The sequence below is a fragment of the Mustela nigripes genome, chromosome 1, assembly GCF_022355385.1.
Source record: "Mustela nigripes isolate SB6536 chromosome 1, MUSNIG.SB6536, whole genome shotgun sequence".
NCBI classification, from domain to species: Eukaryota; Metazoa; Chordata; class Mammalia; order Carnivora; family Mustelidae; genus Mustela; species Mustela nigripes.
The window spans coordinates 129,914,941-129,939,583 of record NC_081557.1 but is presented as its reverse complement, the minus strand read 5'-3'; the positions used below and the strand labels follow the sequence as shown (position 1 = coordinate 129,939,583).

The window sequence follows — 24,643 nt, the reverse complement described above, 5'->3', positions numbered from 1 at the left end:
TTTATACTAGACAAACTAGATTTTAAACCAAAGATTGTTACAAGAGATGAAGAAGAATATTATATCATAAGTAAGGAGTCTATTCATCAAGAAGATCTATAAATTTTTAAATACTTTTGCTCCCAATTTGGGAGCCCCCAAATATATAATGCAATTAATAACAAAATTTTAAAAACTCATTGATAATCATACAATAATAGTAGGGGACTTTAACACCCCACTTACAGCAATGAATAGATCATCTCAGTAGAAGATCACAAGCAAACAATTCCTTGAGAGACATACTGGACCAGAAGGACTTAACAGATATATTCAGAACATTTCATCCTAAAGCAGCATAATACACGTTCATTTCAAGTGCATATAAACATCCTCCAGAATAGATCACATACTGGGTCACAAATCAGCCCTCCACAAGTACATAAAGGTTGAGATCATATTATGCATATTTTCAGACCACAATGCTATAAAACTTGAAGTCAACCACAAGAAAAATTTGGAGAAGACCACAAATACATGGAGACTGAGGAACTTCCTACTAAAGAATAAATGGATTAACCTGGAAATTAAAGAAGAAATTCAAAAATACATGGAAGCAAATGGAAATGAAAACATAACTGTTCAAAACCTTTGGGATACACCAAAGGAGGTCATAAGAGGGAAGTATATTGCAATACAGGCCTACCTCAAGAAGCCAGAAAAGTCTCAAATACACAACCTAACCTTATATCTTAAACAGTTAGAGATGGAACAGCAAATAAAGCCTAAAGACAGCAGAATAGGAGACATAATAAAGATTAGAGCAGAAGCAAATAATACAGAAACAAGCAGAATAAAACAGTTGAACAGATCAATGAAAGTGAGAGCTGGTTCTTTGAAAGAATCAATAAAATTGGTAAACCCCTGACCAGACTTATCAAAAAGAAAAGAGAAAGAACTGAAATAAATAAAATCATAATGAAAGAGGAGAGATCACAACCAACACCACAGAAATACAAACAATTATGAGAATATTATGAAAAATTATATGTCATCAAACTGGCAATATGGAAGAAACTGACAAATTCTTAGGAACATACAAACTTCCAAAACTGAAACAGGAATAGAAAATTTGAACAAACCCATAAGCAGCAAATAAATTGGATCAGTAGTCAAAAATATCCCAACAAACAAAAATCCAGGGCCAGCTGGCTTCTCAGGGGAATTCTACCAAACATTCAAGGAGGAATTAATATCTGTTCTTCTCAAACTGCTACTAAAAATAGAAATGGAGGGAAAACTTCCAAACTCATCCTTTGAGGGCAGCATTATCTTGATTCTAAAATCATGCAAAGGCCATTAAAAAGGAGAACTACAGGCCAGTATCCCTGATGATCATGTATGCAAAAATTCTCAATAAGATACTAGCAAATTGAATCTAGCAGTACATTAAAAGGATTATTCACCATGATCAAAAGTGGGATTTATTCATGGGCTGCAGGGGTGGTTCAATATCGATTCACAAATCAGTGTGATACTCCACATTAATAAAAGAAAGGATAAGAACTCTATGATCCTCTCAGGGTGCCTGGGTGGCTCAGTCGTAAAGTGTCTGCCTTCAGCTCAGGTCATGATTCCAGCATCCTGGGAGGAGATTATGCTAACTGATGTAAATCAAGCAAAGAAAGTCAATTATCATATGGTTTCACTTATTTCTGAAACATAAAGAATAGCATGGAAAACATTAGGAGAAGGAAGGGAAAAATGAAGGGAGGGGGTAGAATTGGGCCTAGTAAAATCTATAAGGAACTTATCAAACTCAACACCCCAAAAAAACAAATAATCCAGTTAAAAAATGGGCAGAAGACATGAACAGACATTTCTCCAAAGAAGACAGATGAAAAGATGCTCAACATCACTCATCATCAGGGAAATACAGAACAAACCCACAGTGAGATACCACCTTTAGCCATCAGAATGGCTAAAGTTAACAACACAGAAAACAACAGATATTGGCGAGGATATAGAGAAAGGGGAACCCTCCTACACTGCTGGTGGGAATGCAAACTGGTGTAGTCATTCTGAAAAACAATATGGAGGTTCCTCAAAAAGTTAAAAATAGAACTACCCTATGACCCAGCATTTGCACTACTAGGTATTTACCCAGAGGATACAGAAATACAGATTCGAAAGTGTACATGCACACCGATGTATATAGTAGCATTAGCAACGAAAGCCAAACTATGGAAAGAGCTCAAGTGTCCATCAACTGATGAATGGATAAAGAAGAAGGGTATAGATATATAATGGAGTATTTTGATGGAATACTCGGTCATCAAAAAGAATGAAATCTTGCCATTTGCACTGACGTGGATAGAGCTAGAGTGTATTATGCTAAGCAAAATAAGTCAGTCACAGATAGACAAATACCATATGATTTCACTCATATGTGGAATTCAGGAAACAAAATAAGTGAATGTGTAGGAAGGGGGTGAAAAGGGGGGGAGGCCAACCATCAGAGACTTTTTTTTTTAAGGTTTTATTTATTTATTTGACAGAGAGATCACAAGTAGGCAGAGAGGCAGGCAGAGAGAGAGGGGGAAGCAGGCTCCTTGCTGAGCCCGATTTAGGGCTCGATCCCAGGACCCCGGGACCATGGCCTGAGCTGAAGGCAGAGATTTTAACCCATTGAGCCACCCAGGTGCCCCCGAGACTCTTAGCTATAGAGAACAATCTGAGGGTTGATGAGGGAGATGGCTGGAGGAGGGGCTAAATGGGTGATGGGCATTAAGGAGGGCACTTATTATGATGAGCACTGGGGATTATAGGTAAGTGGCAAATTACTAAATTCTACCCCTGAAACCAATATTACACTATATGTTAACTAACTAGAAATGAAATAAGAATTTGAAAGGAAAGAAAATAACAAAAGAACACAAAAGAGTTTTAGGGGGGAAGAGGGACTTAAAAATACCATTAAAGTTTTAGTGTCTATTATTTGTGTGCTTAGAACAGCACGCAACCAGATTCCAAATCCTGTTTTTACTCTAAAAAAAAAAAAAACTGTTGAGAAGTCAGATTCTTCTACTAAATTTCATACAGAGGCTCATGCTTTAGTGATATAAATATAAATGGTTGTAAATATGGCTGGAACAGGTGTTTTGAGGTATTTTAGATAAAATGTGGCTTCTGTGTCTGGTGGAAGCAAGTCAAATGCAGATTAGACTCCACCTTCACTGCACCGTTTTCTCTCGTTCCCATATCATTTTTTTGTTAGATGTTTGAATGTACCATTCATTATGCTAGGTTCTGAAAATCAAGCCAAGATGGTATGGTCTGTGTTTCTGGGAGTATGTGTAATTTTTTAAAAAGATTTTATTTATTTATTTGACAGAGAGAGACACATACAGAGAGAGAACAGGAGCAGGGGGAGTGGGAGAGGGAGAAGTAGGCTTCCTGCCTAGTGGGAAGCCAATGTGGGCCTGGATCCCAGGACCCTGGGATCAGGAGCTGAGCCAAAGGCAGATGCTTAACGACTGAGTCACCCAGGCACCCAGAGTATGTGTAATGTTAAAAAAAAAAAAAAAGAAAGAAAGAAAAGAAAAAATAGGTTGCAGGTTCAGACAGCTTGAGTTCAAATCCTGCCTCAGCCAGACACTGAACTGTGTGACCTTGAAGCAAATTTCTTAACTACTTAGATTCTCAGTTCTGAAGTTAGATAACACCAGCACATACTTCCTGGGGTTGTTATGAGTAATTAATAGATAAAAAACATTTTGAATACTGCCAAGGACATAGTAAGCGTTCAATAGCTGTTCATTATTACTAAAATATTCATTTGAGTTTTTGAAGGCATATATTTTATGATATAACATAAGAAGGCAAAACATCATTAGAAAATGAATCAATGTAATTCACCCATCTTAAACTAAAGAAGAAAATTCATATAATCATCTGAGTAAGCAAAAATCCAACATCCATTTTTTTAGTAAACTAGGGAACTTCTGTGAAAAAAATCGATAGTTAACATCATACTCAATTGTGACAGATTGAATGCATTACCCCCTAAGATTAGGAGCCAGGCATGGATCAACACTTCTTTTCAACATTATATCAGAAGTTTTGGAAAGAAAGAAGTAAAATAGTTCTTATTTTCAAACAAAATGATTGTCTTTTATAAAATCCATTATAATGTATACAAAAACCACTAGAACAGGTTGTGGGATATAAGCTCAATATACAAAATCAATAGTATGATTGGGGCACCTGGGTGGCTCAGTGGGTTAAGCCACTGCCTTCGGCTCAGGTCATGATCTCAGGGTCCTGGGATCGAGCCCCGCATTGGGCTCTCTGCTCAGCAGGGAGCCTGCTTCCCTCTCTCTCTGCCTGCCTCTCTGTCTACTTGTGATCTCTCTCTGTCAAATAAATAAATAAAATCTTTTAAAAAAAATCAATAGTATGAAACCAATCTGTGTGATACTGTAATGGCGGATACAGTGTCATTATATATTTGTTAAAACCCATGGAATATACCACTCAAAGAATGACGCCTCTGAACCATAAGCTATAGACTTTAGCTAATAATCATGCATAAAGGGGCACCTGGGTGGCTCAGTGGGTTGAGCCGCTGCCTTCGGCTCAGGTCATGATCTCAGGGTCCTAGGATTGAGTCCCGCATTGGGCTCTCTGCTCAGCAGGGAGCCTGCTTCCCTCTCTCTCTCTCTGCCTGCCTCTCTCTCCATCTACTTGTGATCTCTCTCTGTCAAATAAATAAATAAATAATCTTTAAAAAAAAATAATCATGCATAAAAATTAGTTCAACAGTTGTAACCAATGTACCACAGTAACTCATGTGATGTAAATTATATGGGAAATTGGGGGGTGGAGAGGGTAGGTGGGAACTCTTTCTACTTTCCCATCGATTTTCCTATATAGCTAACATTGCACTAAAAAGTTCATTAATTTTAAAAACTATTTTTTTTATTTAAAGATTTTATTTATTTATTTGACAGACAGAGATCACAAGTAGGCAGAGAGGCAGGCAGAGAGAGAGAGGAAAGGAAGCAGGTTCCCCGCCAAGCAGAGAGCCTGATGCGGGGCTTGATCCCAGGACACTGGGATCATGACCTGAGCTGAAGGCAGAAGCTTTAACCCTAATTTTAAAAACTCTCTTAAATAAATTTACAATTAAATAAATCATGTCAGTTCTCCCCAAATTGATTTCTAAATTCAGTGGCATCTCAATCAAAATCCCAACTGTTTTGGTTTTGTTGGAGGGGGGTTCTTGTTTGTTGGTTGGTTCGTTGGTGGGGTGTTTTTTTGGTAGAAACTGACAGGTGATTCTAAAATTCCCATGGAAATGCAAAAGACCCATAATAGCCAAAACAGCCTTGAAAAAGAGGTTGTTTGGATGACTAACCCTACCTAATTTAAAATTAGTCCTTATAACACTGTAATATTCAAAATAGATACTACTGAGGGGAATGCAGATCGAAGCACCCTTTCCATGTATCAGTTGGCAAATTACTGAGGTCTTCAACCCAACTCAGTTCTAGTGATTTCTACTAAAAAAATAAAATAAAGCCCATCAAAGACACACAAGAACAAAGATAGTAAAATCATCATTATTCTTAGTGGCTAAAAACTAGAAAATTAACAGATATTTAACAATAGGAGACTACTTGGGGCGCCTGGGTGGCTCAGTCATTTAAGCATCAGCCTTCAGCTCAGGTCATGATCCCAGAGTCCTGGGATGGAGCCCCACATAGGGCTGCTTGCTCGGTGGGAAGCCTGCTTCTCCCGCTCTCACTCCCCCTGCTTGTATTCCCTCTCTTGCTGTGCCTCTCTCTCTGATAAATGAATAAATAAATACATAAAATCTTTAAAAAAAAACACCACACATGACAATAGGAAACTACTTGAATAAAATATGGTACAAAAACAAGTACGCATCCTAGCCATTAAAAATAATATATTTAATAACATGGAGAAAAGTGTAGTACATATAATATGTGAATTTAGGAGGTCACAAAACACAAGGTTCCTCCTTTATTTAAAAATATCGTTTTATATATCTGAGAGACTGTGTAACAAAATATTCACAGTTCTTAGTGAAGAAATTACCAGTTTACAGATACCTATTTTTCACACAAAAAAATACATAATACTTTTGTGATTTTAAAAGGGTTTTAAAGTTTAAAATTTTTTTGAAATTTTATTAGAAAGACATATTGATCAAAATTGTCATGTTTAGTGTGAAAAAATGATGTCTCAAATCACATCGGACAAGTTAAATCCTGTTTCAAATTGAGGAAGGATGAACTCTAAACAACTGTAAGTAACTGTAAGACGTTCAAATCTTTGTTTCTCCCTTCCCATTCATTTCATTGTGTTTGCTTTTCATTTTGTAGTCAGTCTGTATCTGCTTTTATATTACTTTTTTAAAGACTTTATTTATTTATTTGTCAGAGAACAAGAGCACCTGCACAAGCAGGCAGAGTGGCAGGCAGAGGCAGAAAGTGAAGCAGGCTTCCTGCTGAGCAAGGAACTCCATGGACCCTGGGATCATGACCCTAACCATAGGCAGCAGCTTTAACCAACTGAGCCACCCAGGTGTCCCTTATGTTTTGTATTTTTTAACACATTTTTTAAAAAGATTTTTATTTATTTATTTGATAGAGATCACAAGTAGGCAGAAGGCAGGCAGAGAGAGGAGGAAGCAGGCTCCCCGCTGAGCAGAGAGCCCAATGTGGGGCTCGATCCCAGGACCCTGAGATCATGACCTGAGGGGAAGGCAGAGGCTTAAACCACTGAGCCACCCAGGCGCCCCTTGTATTTTTAAATAAAATCTTTACATGTTTCTATAGAAAATCTGAAAACACAGGAACGTACTCAAAAGAAAATAACAAATTATCTATAATCACTCCTAATATGTTCTTGTATTTCATTGTTCTTTCAAGGACTGGTGAGTATGATTCTTAGTCCCTGGGCTGTGCCGGTGGAAAATGGTGTTCATATGCAATCATGGAATCAGTCCCATGAGCCACCATAGCCTCATGTAATTATAATAAGTTATGAAATTGCTCATCCTTTTTCTGTAAGGTGGGATGGATATTTACTTATTTGTGTTGGAATTTCTTTCATTAATTTTCTTCCAAATATAAAAGTATATTCATATTTTGTAAAACATAGAACGCTGTAAAGAAGAAAATAAAAACCAACAGTAACTCTATCATAAAGAGATGATTACAGACAACTTCCAGAGTTTTATTCTATGTAAATATATATTACATAAACACTTTAATAAAACTAGGATCTCACTGCCTTCAGCTCATGTCATGATCTGGGAGTCCTAGGATCCTCCCCAGGAAGGGCTCCCTGCTCAGCCAGGATCCTGCTTCTCCCTTTCCCTCTGCCCCCCACCCCCCACCCCCCACCCCCGCTACCCTGCTCCAGCTAATGCTTGCTCTCTCACGTGCTCTTTTTCTCAACTAAATAAATATATAAAAAAATAAAAACAAGGATCTCACCATATATTGTTTGGATTTTGCTTTTTTCACTTAACATTTTCTTGTTATAATTCTTCCTACCTTTTAATGGCTGCATTGTATTTACCTGTATGAATATACCATAAGTTACTTAGTCAATCCCTGATCATTGGACATTGGGTTCTTTTTTGTTGTTGTTTTTTTTTTTTTTAACAAGGCAATCCCACTGTTTACTGAGATGTGGGACATGAAACCTAGCACTGTAGAGACCATCAATTTACAGATATTCTTGTACTCTACACACATTATTTACAGTAGGGTTGTGGTTTTTTTGTTTTTTTTTTTTTTTTTTGGTATTTGTCTTTTGGCAGAAAGAGGGCAATGGATGGTAGAGGAAGTTGGGAGGTAGAAATGGAATTGCGCGCTCCATCTAGCTCAGGGAGAACCACATTTATGGCTTTGGGGAGGGATTCCCTGGAGCCCCGCCCCACAGACCCTGCGTCCCTCCACTCCAGTCCCTATCGTTGGCTGAGCTGCACTGCACCCCTGTGGCAAAGCCGCGGCACTGCAGAACAGGAGCGCCAAATCCTAGTAGTTTTAAGGGGGCTCTTTGGATTCATTTCTGAGCTGTTTTTTAAAATCCAGTTTAAAACTGCAATTGTTTTGTTCAGTTCACAAATGGAACATTCTCAAGCTGAAAATGATAGAATGTGTGGGATTTGGGTCTGTAATAAACATTTCTTTAGAGCCCTGAGCACTTGAATAAAAATAAACTTAGCACTTAACATCTGGGCTCTTTTCTCCAGCTTCAGCCCTGCTCACCCTGCCCTCAGGCATGATCCTCTAGCCATAAAGAACTACTCTCCTGGGGCGCCTGGGTGGCTCAGTGGGTTAAGCCGCTGCCTTCGGCTCAAGTCATCATCTCAGGGTCCTGGGATGGAGTCCTTCTTCGGGCTCTCTGATCAGCAGGGAGCCTGCTTCCCCCCTCGCTCTGCCTGCCTCTCTGCCTACTTGTGATCTCTCTCTGTCAAATAAATAAATAAAAATCTTTAAGAAAAAAAAAAGAAGAAGAACTACTCTCCAGTCCCCAAATAGGAGAGGCTTCCTTTTGCTTCCAGGACTTTACCCATACCAAGAAAACCCCCAATCCCCCCTCTTGACCTGACTTCTAAATCTACCCATAAATTGTAGACTCCTTTTGATTCCCTATGATGGGACTGATTGTTGATTGGTAGCTGGAGTGCCCCCCGAGCTCTGAACAGTAATTCCTCCCCTACTGGCCTAGAGGGTGTTTGAGCACACACAAGACCAACATGGATAGTACAGAGTATCCTCTCCACTCAGTTCTGCCATATTCAATTCTACTAATATTAATGGGGTGCCTATTCTGTCCAAGAGTCCTTGCTGATAGCTTGGGTGGAATAAAGGTGGGGGAGCGTGGGAAGATGTGGGATGAGGAACTGGTACCTACTGCTATTAACTTCGCACATTGTTTTAATCCTTTCAACCTCTTACCGCATGGACAAAGCTTGAGATCTTGAACCTCACTTGAATGGTTAGGCTCAGATGTGTGTATTTTAAAAGCATTTTTTGGCCAGCTCCATGATTCTGATCATGTGTAGCTAGGGTTGAGAAACTTCGCTTCAGAGTATCTATACCAAACTCCTGAGCCTTAAAGTCTTAAACAATGGAAAATAATGGTGAGAATTTCAAGTAAGTTTATGGAAGACTTTGAGGACAGAAATAATTTTAGAGATCTGCTGATTTTGCCGGCCCAATATCCATTCTTCTGCTTCTAGAAGCATGTTGGTTTTCCTTTGGAGAACCACCCCTTCCCTACTCTAAGTTCCTGCAGTTGAGGTAGGGCTGATTTTCATCCAGTCCCCCACCCCCACGCCCACCCTCAAGACACACACATGTGTACATGCATACACAGCCCCTCCAAGCTCTGAACTTTTTCAGCTTAAATCTAATTTGGACTCATTTACATCTGAACATTTAGACTGAACTTCTACCCTTGGACTTTTCAGTTCTTGAGCCAATGAATTCCCTGCCACTTTTTCCTAGATGACCTTGAAATGAATTTTATCATTTGCAACCAAAACATTTCTAATACAAATTTGTGAGATTTTAAATGAGGTAAGCAGCTTTATATTTTGTCTACTTATAGAAAGAGGATACATCAATTGATGTGTCCCGACATGGCTTTCTTTTCTTGTTCTATGATAAGATTTCCTTCATTGTTCTCAGCAGGCCTTAAGTTTATTAAACAGGAAAAGCCCATTTATTTTGTCTAAGTAAGGCCTGCTCAATGTACAGACAAACTTTGGAAATACAGGGTGTTCAGTTCCAAACCACTGCAATAAAGTGAATTATCACAATAAAACAAGTCAAATGATTTTTTTTGGTTTCCCAGTGTATATAGAAGTTATGTTAACACTATACTATAGTCTATTAAGTGTGCAATAGCATAATGTCTAAAAAAAATGAGGTGCATACTTTAATTTAAAAATACTTGATTGCTAAAATATGCTAACCATCATTTGAGCTTTCAGCAAGTCATAATCTTTTTTACTGGTGAGGGTATGGCCTTAATGTGGATGGTTGCTGACCAGTGTGGTAGTTGAAGGTCAGGGTGTCTGAGGCAATTTCTTAAAATAAGACAATAATGAAGTCGCACCAATTGACTCTTCCTTTCACGAATGATATCTCTGTAGCATGTGATGCTGTTTGATAACATTTTTCCCACAGTAGAACTTCTTTCAAAATTGGAGTCAATTCTCTCAAACCCTACCCCTCCTTTATCAATCTAAGTTTATATCACATTCTAAATCCTTTGTTGTCCTTTCAACGGTCTTCACAGCATATTCACCAGGGATAGATTCCATGTCAAGAAACCACTTTCTTTGCTCATCCATGAGAAACAACTCCTCATCTATTAAAGTTTTACCATGAGACTATAACAATTCAGTCCCATCTTCAGCCTCCACTTCTGATTCTAGTTCTCTTGCTGTTCCACCCCATCTGTGCTTACTTCCTCCACTGAAATCTTGAGCCCCTCAAAATCATCCATGAGGATTGGAATCAACTTCTTCCAAACTCCTGTTTTATGTTGCTATTCTGATCTCTTCCCATGAATTCCAGATGTTCTTAATGGCAGGTAGAATGCAGAATCCTTTCAAAAGGTTTTCAATTTACTTTGCTCGGATCCATCAGAGGAATTACTATCCATGGCAGCTACAGCCTTATGCAATGTATTTCTTAAATAATAAGACCTGAAACTCAAAATTACTCCTTGATCTATGCGCCACTGAATGGATGTTGTGTTAACAGGCATGAAAACAACATTAATCTTGTCCATCACCATCAGCGCTCTGGGGTGACCAGGTGCATTGTCAGTGACCTGTAATATTTTGAAAGAAACCTTCTTCTCCCAGCAGTAGGGCTCAACAGTGGGCTTAAAATAGTCAGTAAATCATGTTGTAAACAGATGTGCTGTCATCCAGGCTTTGCTGTTTCCTTTATTAAGCACAAGCAGAACAGATTTACCATAATTCTTAAGGACTCCAGGGTTTGAGAAATGGTAAATGAGCATTGGCTTCAACTTATGACGTCACCAGCTGCATTCACCACTAACAAGAGAGTCCGCCCATCCTTTGAAGCTTTGAAGCCAGGCACGGACTTCTCCTTTCTAACTATGCAAGTCTTAGATGGCATTTTCTTCCAATAGAAGTCTGTTTTCAACTCTCTTGAAAATCTGTTGTTCAGTGTAGCCACCTTCATGAATGATCTTACCTACATCTTCTGGAGAACTTGCTGCAGCTTCTCCACCAGCACGTGCTGCTTCTTCCTGCACTTGATGTTAGGGAGATGGTTTCTTTCCTTAAACCTCATGACCCAACCTTTGCTGGCTTCCAGCTCTTTTTCTGCAGCTTCCTGATCTCTCAGTCTTCACAGTATTGAGAAGACTTAGGGCCTTGCCCTGGATTAGGCTTTGGCTTAAGGGAATGTTGTGGCTGGTTTGGTCTTCTATCCAGACAGCTCAGCTTCCTCCATATCAGCAGTAAGACTGTTTGACTTTGTTATCATTCGTGTGTTCACTGGAGTAGCACTTTCCGTCTCCTTTGAAAACTTTTCCTTTGCCTTCACAGCTTGACTAACTGGTTGGCATAAGAGGCCTAGCTTTCAGTCTTTCTCAGCTTTTGACATGCCTTTCTCACTAGGTTTAATCATTTCTAGCCTTTGACTGAAAGTGAAAGATACGTGACTCTGCCTATTCACTTGAACACTTGGAGGCCATATTGTAAGATTACTGATTGGCCTAAGCACAATACTGTTGTGTGTCAGGGAATAGGGAGGCCTGAGGAGAGAGAGAGAGATGGGAGAACCGCCAGTTGGTGGAACAGTCAGAACACACCCATTTATTAAGTTCACCATTGTACGGGGAGCAGTTTGTGACACCCCCCAACAATTGCAATGGTAACATCAAAGATCGGTGATCACAGATCATCATAATAAATATAATAATGATGAAAACATTTGAAATAGTGCAAGAATTACCAAAATGGGACCTAGAAACACAAAGTGAGCAAATGCTGTTAGAAAAGTGGTGCCAGGAACGCCTGGGTGGCTCAGTTGGTTAAGCAGCTGCCTTCGGTTCAGACCATGATCCCAGGGTCCTGGGATGGAGTCCCGCATCGGGCTCCTTGTCCAGCAGAGATCCTGCTTCTTTCTCTGTCTCTGCCTGCCACTCTGCCTGCTTGTGCTCTCTCTCTGACAAATAAGTAAAATCTTGAAAAAGAAAAATGGTGCCAGTAATGCGGGATTGCCACAAACCTTTGATCTGTAAAAACTACACTATCTGCAAAGCACAGGAAAGTAAAGTACAAGGACACAAGTATACCTGTACTTGTTTCTGGTGTGAGTCTTTCAGAGCTGCCCATACAGATAAAATGGAGACAATAAGACTTATTTCACGGAGCTGTTAAAGGTAAAATAAAACCACACAGGTGAAATCTCTTTATGCATATAAATGTTGGGTACCATTAGTCTGGTATCATCATTATGCTCATCATCTTTCATTTTCTGCCAGCCAAATCCCCCGGGGAGTTATTTACTGTTAAAAGTATTGATAGCTGTACAAACGCATATTGTAATTGAGCAAGTAAATGATAAAAACAAGAAATTTGACTCTTTTTAAGCTAGAATCATCCCAGGAATGTTGTAAAAGATCAGTTGAAATGATGTATTTGAAAACCAAAGTGCTATGTGACTATAATGCACTGTTATCTCAGTCCTATGGGTCACTGAGTCTTAGATATTATTCATTCGCATGTACGTTTTGTTTGTGAGCTTATAAATATCTGATCATTTTTATTTAATTTTTTTAAAAGATGGCATTTATTTATTTGAGAGAGAGAGAGAGCACAAGGAGGAAAAAGGGAGAGGGAGAAGCAGGGTCCCCACTAAGCAGGGCTCCACCCTAGGACCCTGAAATCACGACCTGAGCTGAGCCACTCAGGCACCCTTTATTTATTTATAGAACAAAAAACACACAGCTTGTTGTATAGACTGCAATCTTATACAATGAATGGCTTTATCTTGGTTTTCATTCTCTTGGGCCTTTCCGTGGCATTTAACCACCCTGACAACCCACTCCTTCAAATTCTTTCCTCCCTTAGAGTCAGTGACACTACATTTCCCTACTTCTTCTTGACCTTTTCAGCTACTTTTGATTCCCATCTCCTCTCTTCCAACTCCTAACTCTGAGGATGACTTGCCCAAGACTCTGATCCCCATCCCCTCTCCCTCTGCCTCTGTCTCTCTCTCTCCCCCCAGCTCTTATAGAATTCATTTATTCTTATCTCTCTTGCATCAGTCCATAGTTCCATCTTCCTACTCTTTATTTCAACATGGACATGCTGACACTCCTTCACATTCAATATCTTCAAAAATGTATAATCTCTACTATTCCAATTTGACTGCCTTTACAAATGCCCTACTTCAGTTGATGGCACAGCCATTGTTCCTATGACCCTGACTTGCCTATTGCTTCCCTTTGTTTCAAATCTGTTTTCCAGGCTCCAAATACTTTAGGGCCTTCCTGACTCACTTTTCTCTGCTTTCTTGAAGACCACTACACCAGCCCGGGCCCCCATCATCTCCTTACTCGTCCTTATAGCTAGTCTCTCTCTATCCACTGGGTGTGGCGCCCAACATGTGTCCTGAATGTACAACTCCAAGAGCAAGTCCTGAGCTGAGATGAGTGGGATGCTCAACCAATGTGCCACCCAGACTCCCCGATAGATGGACTCTAGACTCTCCCCATTCCTATCTGTTCCTGACTGCAACTAAATCAACTTCCTAAAATGCTTTTGTGTGAGTTCCTTCAAAGCAAAAACTTTACACTGGGCAGTGGGTGAACCCAGTACCTGACACGTGCCCAGCACATGTTATGGTTCTTGACTGATTGTCATCCCTTGTTCGGGGGAGTTGTTTCAGTGTGTGTGTGTGTGTGTGTGTGTGTGTGTGTACACGCACACGCACGCGCGTGCTATACCGCTTCAGTCTCCTTAGCTTAACTAGTTTTCTATATGAATTATTCATCATATCTTATTTCTAATTGCTTTACAGAGTAAACCATTTATTCAAGCCAATTGTTTTTCTTTTTATAAACGGACAGTGCACTGAAAATTAAGTCTAAACTATTTAGCAATCATTAATTCTCTACGATCAATGTAATTCATCTCCCTAACTAGATTATAATCCTAAAGCCTGAACTCTATTAACTGGCCTCTAGAAAATAGTCTTTTGATCTACTCACTTCACCATAAATACTACCTCTGACCCACTCACGTAAAAAAAAAAAAAAAATCTTTTATTTCTCATTTATGTGTTTATAATTACTTTCATATTTATAGATCTATAACATACATTTATGTATCTCTTGGCACCTAACACCATGCTGAGTACCAGTAGTCATTCGTTAAATATTTGCTGGTTACTATGCAGAGGAGTGAGTAGCATTCTACTTCGATTCACTGCTTGGCTTGGAAACCCAACACAAAATACCATCTTGGTGGCATGACATTATTATCCTTCTCTGAAGATATAAGAATTTTACCTGTCACAAAGTGAGTCTTTTGGTACTGGGACAGTAGGGCCCCAAATATTTATTTTAACTAAAAGAAGAAGAAGAGGAAGAAGGAGAAGAAGAAGAAGAAGGGAAAGCAATGATATAGCAGTTGGTAAACAAGGCCACAACAAACTGTAGGACTTAAAATGGGAGACAGCCTCTGGGCTGACTCAATGTAATAGAAAAAAGAGAGAGAGAGAGGTGATGGAGTAGAACAAGAGAATTTCACCAGTCCAGGCTTGTCATTTCTTATTTTTTTCTTTTTCCTTCTTTCTTTCTTTCTTTTTTTTTTTTTCTTCACAACAGAATTGACCAAATGATCACCTGGGAGCCGAAAAGAATTAATGGACCTCTTTTCAATTCAAGCAAGGGAGTTGTTTTGTGTACTTGATAGAATCTAATGCATTGTATCAATGCAGGAAGGAGCCTCAGAAACGGAGTCTTGAAGCCTGTATAATTCTGCATGTATTTGAATAATTACAACTTATCTTCCCCTCCCCCAGCCATCCTTTTATTCTTAGCACACTGCAGACATTAATGACATGAAGCAATAGTGCACTCGCACACTTTCTGAAACAATTGGGCTAATTGTGAACTTGCCAACTCCTAACAAAAATGCTAGTGTGCATTGCTCTGCGATTGTGCCCAGCTCTACCAAGAGATAGCAACACTTTTGTCTCCAGTAGCCAAGGCTCACAGATGGGTCACTTGGCTGAGGCAGAACTGGGCTATGCTCTTGGCAGATGGGTTGGAAAGTTGGCTGACTTGCTCAGAAACCCGATGTCTTGATCATCTCCAGCCTCCACAGACAGACTCTTCTGACACACAGTTCAACCTCATCACCTCCCCTCCCCATCCTCATTTTCTTTGGAAAAGTTGTTTTTTACTATGTAGCTAGCTTTCACTCTGTTTCTTTGAGGACTGTACGTTTACGTGTCATATAGATTTATATTTAAAAATCTGTTTATATTTATTTTAGATGTTATATATAAATCCTTTTTATATATTTGTGTTATATAAATACCTCATATATATATAGCGAGAGAGAGAGAGAGAAAGGGTGAAAGAGGAGGAAGGATTTCTCAACCTCAACATTTCAAGCTTGATAATTCTTTGTTGTGAGAGACTGTCCTATCTGGACAACCAAAAATGTTGCCAGACATTGCCATATTTTCCCTAGTGGGAAAAATTGTTCCTGGTTGAGAAGCACTGATTTTACAGTAATGTTGAGTGAATTGTTTGAATTAAGGTCTTGGTGTTCTGTACATACATAGGTACAATCCACTGCAAAGTACAACCATATAAAAATTGATTAGAACTGAAATATTTCCAACAGAGACTCATTTTTATTTCAAGAAATATAAAATACAACATAATTAGAGTATTAAAAAATTGAATGGACCCTTAAATGTTGTTGTAATTTGTCCTTCTTAGCCAAGTATATTTGATATACCAGGCTTTTATTCAAAACATCTGAATAAGGGAGAGAAATATTTCCATAGGTTGCCTACCCTCCTATTCTGCCATACTGGAAGTTTGTACTGTATACCTAGATCCTTGGAAGCATTTTTAAATGAAGTATCTCATGCAGCGTGGTATCATGTACATAAGGGTTAGCTTTCAAAAACTTTCGATGATTACTATTATCTTATTTAATCCATATAATCACCCCTGGATATATAAGTCTTTCTGATCTCAAGTCCTATGTTTTAACCCTTTTTTTTCCTCCCATAATAAGGAAATCAAAGCCAGGAGAAGTAAATTATCCAAAATCCCAGAGGGATTGCTTTGTTGGTCCCAGAGAGGTTTTTGTAAAGGGATGAAAGGGGCTGTGATATGAAGTCCTCTATCACCTGGGGTTAAACCTTGCCCACTGTGGCTTTGGGAATGTTGCCCTACCACTACTCCTTCAAGGAGCTCTTCTTTTAAGTGCTTTCAGGGAGTGTGGTAGAAAACCTGCATTTCACCACATCAGAAATATGATGGCTTCCAAATTAGACTTTGATCTATAAGGATGTGACACAGTGGGGTTACTGGGGGGATTGGTAATAGGGGAGGATCTCAAATGGATGTCTAAGAGCCTGGAAATAGTGGGATCATAGGGTAGGAAAAAGGGGATAAGGATTGGAAGTTGAGACAGGAGGGGAGTAAGGCTAGAGGAGGTAAAGATGCATAGCCTAAACTGGGTAGAGAGAGGCACGTTTCTAGGCCAAAGAGACAAGGTGGGAGGTGTGTTCTCCAACCCTGGGGATGTTAGTTAAAATTTACACTATTGTTACAATGGTACACCATATTAGTTTGCAAGGGACACAATAACAAAAGACCACAACCTAGATGGCTAAAACAACAAATTCATTGTCTCACAATCCTGGAGACTAAAAATCTGAAACCAAGGTGTTAGCAGAGTTGCTTCCCTCTCTAGACAGTGGGGAAGAATCTGTTCTATATCTGTCCCCTAGTTTCTGGTGCTTTGCTGGGAACTTTCACATTCCTTCACATGTAGAACCATAGCCCTTATCTCTGCCTCCAACTTCACATGGTGTGCTCCCTGTGTGAATGTTTGTCTCCAAAATTGATCTAATGATCTCATTAACTTGATTAGATCTGTAAAGACCCTCTCTCCAAATAAGGTCATATTCTGAGGTACTGGGGGTTAGGATTCCAACATAAGACAAAGGGCTGATATCCAGCCCTATAAAGAACTGTAGATCCAAGTTCTGTAAAGAACTCCTCAAACTCAACACAGATAATCACATCAAAAAATGGGCAGAAGACAAGTGTCTCTTTGGAGATACTTCTCCAAAGAAGACACACAAATGGCTAACAGACTCGTGAAAAAATGTTCATCATCATTAGCCATCAGGGAGATTCAAATCAAAACACATTGAGATACCATCTTACACCAGTTACAATGGCCAATATTAACAAGACAGTAAACAAGTGTTGGAGAGGATATGGAGAAAGGGGAACCCTCTAACACTGTTGGTGGGAAGGCAAGTTGGTGCAGTCACTTTGGGAAAAAATTTTAAGAAATTAAAAATAGAGCTACCCTTCAACCCTGCAATTGTACTGCTGGGTATTTACCCCAAAGATAGAGATGTAGTGAAAAGAAGGGCCATCTGTACCCCAATGTTCATAGCAGCAATGGCCACAATCACCAAACCGTGGAAAAAGCCAAGATCACCTTCAAAGACGAAAGGATAAAGAAGATAGGGCCTATATATACAATGGAGTATCATGCCTCCATCAGAAAGGATGAATAGCCAACTTTTGTATCAACATGGACAGGACTGGAAGAGATGATAGTGAGTGAAATAAGTCAAGCAGAGAGAATCAATTATCATATGGTTTCACTTACTTGTGGAGCATAAGGAATAATACAGAGGACATTGGGAGAAGGAGAGGAGAAGAAGTAGTAAATTGGGGGAAACTGGAGGGGGAGACAAACCATGAGAGAAACTCTGAGAAACAAAGTGAGGGTTTTCGAGGGGAAAAGGGTGGGAGGTTGGGTGAGCTTCGTGGTGGGTATTAAGGAGGGCATGTATTGCATGGAGCACTGAGTGTGGTGCATAAACAATGCATCTTGGAACACTGAAAAAATTAAAATAATTTTTAAAAAATAATTTTAGAGGTACAATTCTAAGTAATGTTGGATGCTTACAAAAGAACAACAACAAGATCTAAGTAATGTTGGATGCTTATGAATGAACAATTAAATCCTCCCCCCACCAATTATCTCTTCAGCCCTGACACAGCAGGAGTGACACCAGTGCTCCCACTCCAAGTTCAGATACTGATGGTACTGCTACATTTTAGCAGCTGAGGAGTCATGACCAAGTCACCACTTGTCTCTAGGGCAACAAACACAGATGTACTATAGGTGACTTTAAAGCATAAGTCTAGCCTTATGAATATTGAAATTTCTATTTCTGAGTTAAGGACATAAAACAGATCTCTTTCAAGAAAAACAGATATTAGAGATAAAAAGGAACACCTTCTAAATTAAACATTTTGAAGGATTTAGATTATGGGCCAGTGACCCAGAAGTAATTAAGACATAATTAAGGTGCAATGTAGTGTAGGGGCAGAGTTAATTCGTATGCATTAAAGTGGAACCCAATCATATATTTAAGCTTTGGGAGCTTAAATCAGGAAATCCTCAGAGTTCTAGCCAAAACCAAATGAACATCTACATGAGAATCTTCACCTTTGCCTAGCAGCTATTGTCTTTGTTCTGTGCTATTCAATACTTTCTGGCAACAGCCCCAGGACCCCTGGCCCCAGGGGAACCCATGCATCCCAAGCTGGGTAGATCATCCCCAAACCACCACCCACTCCACTTCAGTGGTAGTCTGGGATGCACATATAAATCAAACCGTCATTCCAAGCTTCTACCCAGACTTTTCTACTGAAGCTTGGGGCGGCTGCTCACTCTTGCCTGTTGGGTCACATGCAAGAGAGATACGAATTGGAAGCTGTCCAAAGCTATGTTCTCCACCAACAGGGTAAAAGAGAGAAGGGTAAATAGTGAGTCCTGGCAACCTTGAGAACCATTATAATCTCCCAGAACCTAGAGTTGTGCCTAGTTCTAGCTTTTCTTTTTATTTTAGATTTAAGTATTTAAAAAAAAAATAATAGCTTTACTGAGAGATAATTCAGATACCATAAAATTCACTCATTTAAAGCACAGAGCTCAATGGTTTTAAATATATTCACAAGATTGTACAACTGGGGCCCCTGGCTGGCTCAGTTGGTTGAGATCCATTTCTTAATTTCAGCCCCGGTTATGATCTCAGGGTCCTGGGATCAAGGCCTGCCTTGGGCTCCCCACTCATTAGGCAGTCTTCTTGGGGATTTTCTCTCTTTCCTTCTCCTTTTGCCCCTTCCCCACTTGTGTGCATGTACTCTCTCTCTCTCATAAATAAATAAATCCTTAAAAAAAAAAAAAAGATTGTACAACCTTCACCAGTATCTAACTTTAGAACATTTTTTAAAAAGATTTTATTTATTTATTTGACAGAGATCACAAGTAGGCAGAAAGGCAGGAAGAGAGAGGAGGAAGCAGGCTCCCTGCTGAGCAGAGAGCCCGATGTGGGGCTCGATCCCAGGACCCTGGGATCATGACCCGAGCCGAAGGCAGAGGCTTTAACCCACTGAGACATCCAGGTGCCCCTATAGAACATTTTTATCATTCTAAAAAGATACCTCATCCACATTAACACTCATTGCCAATTCCCCCTCCCCCAGTACCTGGCAACCACTAGTTTGCTTTTTGTCTGTGTGGATTTTTGCCTTTTCTAGACATTTTTAAAATTAACATACAATGTATTATTTGTTTCAGGGGAACAGATCTGTTAATAATCAGTCTTACACAATTCACAGCACTCACCATAGCACATACTCTCGGCAATGTCCATCACCCAGCCACCCTATCCCTCCCTACCCCCTACACTTCAGCAACCCTCAGTTTGTTTCCTGAGATTAAGAGTCTTTATGGTTTGTCTCCCTTCCCAGTTTCATCTTGTTTCGTTTTTCCTTCCCTTCCCCACCCCAAATCCCTGCCCTGCCTCTCAAATTCCTCTTAAGAAAGAGATCACATGATAATTGTTTTTCTCTGGTTGACTTATTTTGCTTAGTGTAATACCCTCTAGTTCCATCCATGTTGTTGAAAATGGCAAGATTTGGGGGGGGGGGGCGCTGCACAGTATTTCATTGTATGTAACTAGTCTATCTTCTTTATCTATTCATCTGTTGATGGACATCTAGGTCGTTTCTATCGTTTGGCTATTGTGGGCATTACAGCTATAAACATTTGGGTGCATGTGCCCCTTCAGATCACTACATTTGTATCTTTAGGGTAAATACCCAGTACTGCAATTGTTAGGACATAGGGCAGCTCTATTTTCAACTTTTTGAGGAAATTCCATGCTATTTTCCAGAATTGTTGTTCCAGCTTGCATTCCCACCAACAGCATAGGAGGGTTCCCCTTTCTCTGCATCCTTGCCAACGTCTGTCGTTTCCCGACTTGTTAATTTTAGCCATTCTGATAGGTGTGAGTTGGTATCTCACTGTGGTTTTGATTTGTATTTCCCTGATGCCAAGTGATGTGGAGCACTTTTTCATGTGTCTGTTGGCCAGTTGGATGTCTTCTTTGCAGACAAGCTTATTCATGTCCTCTGCCCATTTCTTTCTTTCTTTCTTTCTTTCTTTTTAAAGATTTTATTTATTTATATGTCAGAGAGAGGAGCTAGAGCAAGCACAGGCAGACAGAATGGCAGGCAGAGGCAGAAGGAGAAGCAGGCTCCCCGCCAAGCAAGGAGCCCGATGTGGGACTCAATCCCAGAACGCCGGGATCCTGACCTGAGCTGAAGGCAGCTGCTCAACCAACTGAGCCACCCAGGCATCCCCTCTGCCCATTTCTTGATTGGATTATTTGTTCTTTGGCTGTTGAGTTTGATAAGTTCTTTATAGATTTTGGACACTAGCCCTTTATCTGATATGTCATTTGCAAATACTAACTCCCATTCTGTCAGTTGTCTTTTGGTTTTGTTGACTGTTTCCTTTGCTGTGCAAAAGCTTTGATCTTGATGAAGTCCCAATAGTTCATTTTTGTCCTTGCTTCCCTTGCTTTTGGAGGTGTTTCTAGGAAGAAGTTGCTACAGCTGAGGTCGAAGAGGTTGCTGCCTATGTTCTCCTCAAGGATTTTGATGGATTCCTGTCTCACATTGTGGTCTTTCATCCATTTTGAGTCTATTTTTTGTGTGTGGTGTATGGAAATGGTCCAGTTTCATTCTTCTGCATGTGGCTGTCCAATTTTCCCAACACCATTTGTTGAAAAGACTGTCTTTTGTCCACTGGTCATTCTTTTCTGCTTTGTTGAAGATTAGTTGACCATAGAGTTGAGGGTCCATTTCTGGGCTATCTATTCTGTTGCATTGATCTTAACCATTTTTAAGTGTACAAGTCACTGGTATTAAATATCATCATAATGGTGTGCTACCATCACTACTATTCACCTACCAAACTCTTTTCATCTTCTAGAACTAAAATTCTATGCCCATGAAACAATACCTCCCATTCCTTCTTGCCTCCCAGCCTTAAGCAAGCATCATTCTGTTTTCTATCTCCATGATTTTTAACTACTCTATATACTTCTTTTTTTTAAGTTTTTGTTTTGCTTTGGGTTTTTTGACAGACAAATCACAAGTAGGCAGAGAGGCAGGCAGAGAAGGGAGGGGGGAAGCAGGCTCCCTGCTGAGCAGAAAGACTGATGTGGGGCTCGATCCCAGGACCCTGGGATCATGACCTGAGCTGAAGGCAGAGGCTTTAACCCACTGAGCCACCCAGACGCCCCTATATACTTCTTTTTTTAATGACAAGTTTTTTATTTATGTTTTATTTTTAAGATTTTTATTTATTTATTATTTGACAGAGAAAGAGAGACAGTGAGAGAGGGAGCACAAACAAGGGGAGTGGGAGAGGGAGAAGCAGGCTTCCTGGCAAGCAGGGAGCCCAGCGGAGGGCTCAATCCCAGGACCCTGGGATCACCTGAACAGAAAGTAGACGCTTAACGACTAAGCCACCCACGCACCCCTCTATATACTTCTTATAAGTGGAAACAGTATTTGTCTTTTTGTGACTGGCTTATTTCACTTAGCATAATGTCCTTAAGGTTTATCCATGCTATAAATATGTCAGAATTTCTTTCTTTTTTAAGTCTGAATAATATTTCACTGAGTGTATATACATATTTTGCTTATCCATTCATCTGTTGAAGGACACTTAGGTTACTTCCACCTTTTGGCTATGGTGAGTAATGTGCTATGAACATGGGTATTGAAATATCTCTTTGAAACCATGCTTTCAATTCTTTTGGGTATATATTCAGAAGTAGAATTGCTGGATTAAATGGTAACTCTGCTTCTAATTTTTTGAAGACCACCATACTGTTTTCCACAGCAGTGGTACCATTTTAAATTCCTACCAACTATTAGTGAACAAGGATAATAATTTCACTGTTATTTCCTTGGGTTTTGTCTTTTTTTTTTTAAATAGTCAAACCTAACAGGTGTGAGGTGGTTTCTTGTTTGTAGCTGGCTTTACTTTTCCCTAATGATTAGTGATGTTGAACAACTTTCCATGTGCTTTTTGGCCATTTATATATCTTTTTTGATGAAGCGTCACTTTGAGTTCTTTGTTAATTTTAAATCATTATTTCTTTTTTGTTATATTTGGTGAGTTGGAGGAATTCTCTATATATTCTGGATATTAATTCTTTTTTTTTTAAAGATTTTATTTATTTATTTGACAGAGAGAAATCACAAGTAGTCAGAGAGGCAGGCAGAGAGAGAGAGAGGGAAGCAGGCTTCCTGCTGAGCAGAGAGCCCAATGCGGGACTCGATCCCAGGACCCTGAGATCATGACCTGAGCCGAAGGCAGCGGCTTAACCCACTGAGCCACCCAGGTGCCCCTGGATATTAATTCTTTATTAGGTATATAATTTACAAATATTTTCTCCTGAAGATAACATTCAATTGATCATATGTATGTTTATTTGTTTGTTTGGCTAGTTGGTCTTACTGATTATGCTTTATTAATCTCTCAATCTGTCTTGATTGCCAAACATAATCCATTTACATGTAAAGTAATTACTGATAAGGTACTTACATAATTTTGCTTTTTGTTTTCATCTTATTGATTTTTTTGGTCCCTCATTTCCCCTATTATTTTTTCCCTTGTGCTTAATTTATTTTTTGTAGTATAATATTCCAATTATTTCTTCATTTCATTTTATGTGTATTCTTTAGCTGTTTACTTTGTGGTTACCATGAGGATGACATAATATCCTAAAGTTAGAACACTCTAATTTGAATTTCTGTCAGCTTAACTTCAGCAGCATACAAAAAATTCTGCTCCCTTACAGTTTCATTCTGCCCTTTTAGCCACTGATATCACAAAATCACATCTTTATTCATTGTGTGCCCCAAAACATAAACTAATAATTATTTTAAGTACATTAGTCTCAAGGCACCTTGGTGGCTCAGTTGGTTAAACATCTGCCTTCAGCCTGAACCTTCAGCTCAGGTCATGATCCCCACATCCTGGATCCCAGGATGTGGATCCCAGGGAGCCACATCGGGCTCACTGCTAAACAGGAAGTCCGCTTTTCCCTCTGCTCCTCACCCCATTTGTGCTCTCTCTCTCTCTTACTTACGCTCCCACTCAAATAAATAAACAAAAATTTTTTTAAAACTTAAATAAATAAATGCATTAGTCTCTTCAATTATGTAGAAAGCAAATATGAAGTTAGAAACCAAAATTATAATAATACTGTTTTTTTAGACTAATAATTTTATTGTATCAGTTAACCTCTTAGATCACATAGATAATAAAAAGTGAAATTAAAAACTATTATTAAAAATTATGATAGCTTTTGTAATTGCACATGTATTTACCTTTACTGAGCTCTTTAATTCTTCATACAGCTTCATATTGCTATCTAGTGTCCTTTCATTTCAACTTGTAGATCTCCCTTTAGCATTTCTTTCAGGGCAGCTTTAATGATAAGTAATTCCCTCAGGTTTTGTTTATCTGGGAACATCTTAATTTCTCTGTCACTTTCAAAGGAAGGTTTTGCCACATGTAAGGATCATAGTTGACATTTTTTCCTTTTAGCAATTTTTTTTTTTTTTAATTCAGTCTCCGTAGAGACTGTCAAAAATTGCCAATGCCGACTATATTTCAAGTCATCATGGCGGGGTATTGGGAAAAGTTTTCAATTAGCAATAATCGCGCCTCGGATAAACCTCATTGGCTACGATACTGCCACTGCGCAAAGCTTCCTTTTAGCATTTTGAATATATCAGCTCACTACCTTCTAAACTTCCAAAGTTTTTTTTTTTTTAAGATTTTATTTATTTATTTGACCGATAGAGATCACAAGTAGGCAGAGAAGCAGGCAGAGGAAGAGGAGGAAGCAGGCTCCCTGCTGAGCAGAGAGTCCGATGCGGGGCTCGATCCCAAGACCCTGTGATCACGACC

The 24,643-nt window shown here is 39.3% G+C and overlaps 1 non-coding gene across 1 annotated transcript; it reads right to left on the bottom strand.

Moving 5' to 3' along the window:
• Positions 1–24,301: 24,301 nt before the first annotated feature.
• LOC132008694 (U4 spliceosomal RNA) lies at positions 24,302–24,442 on the bottom strand. The gene has a single exon (XR_009401700.1). It is a non-coding gene; the product is annotated as a U4 spliceosomal RNA (small nuclear RNA).
• Positions 24,443–24,643: the final 201 nt, after the last annotated feature.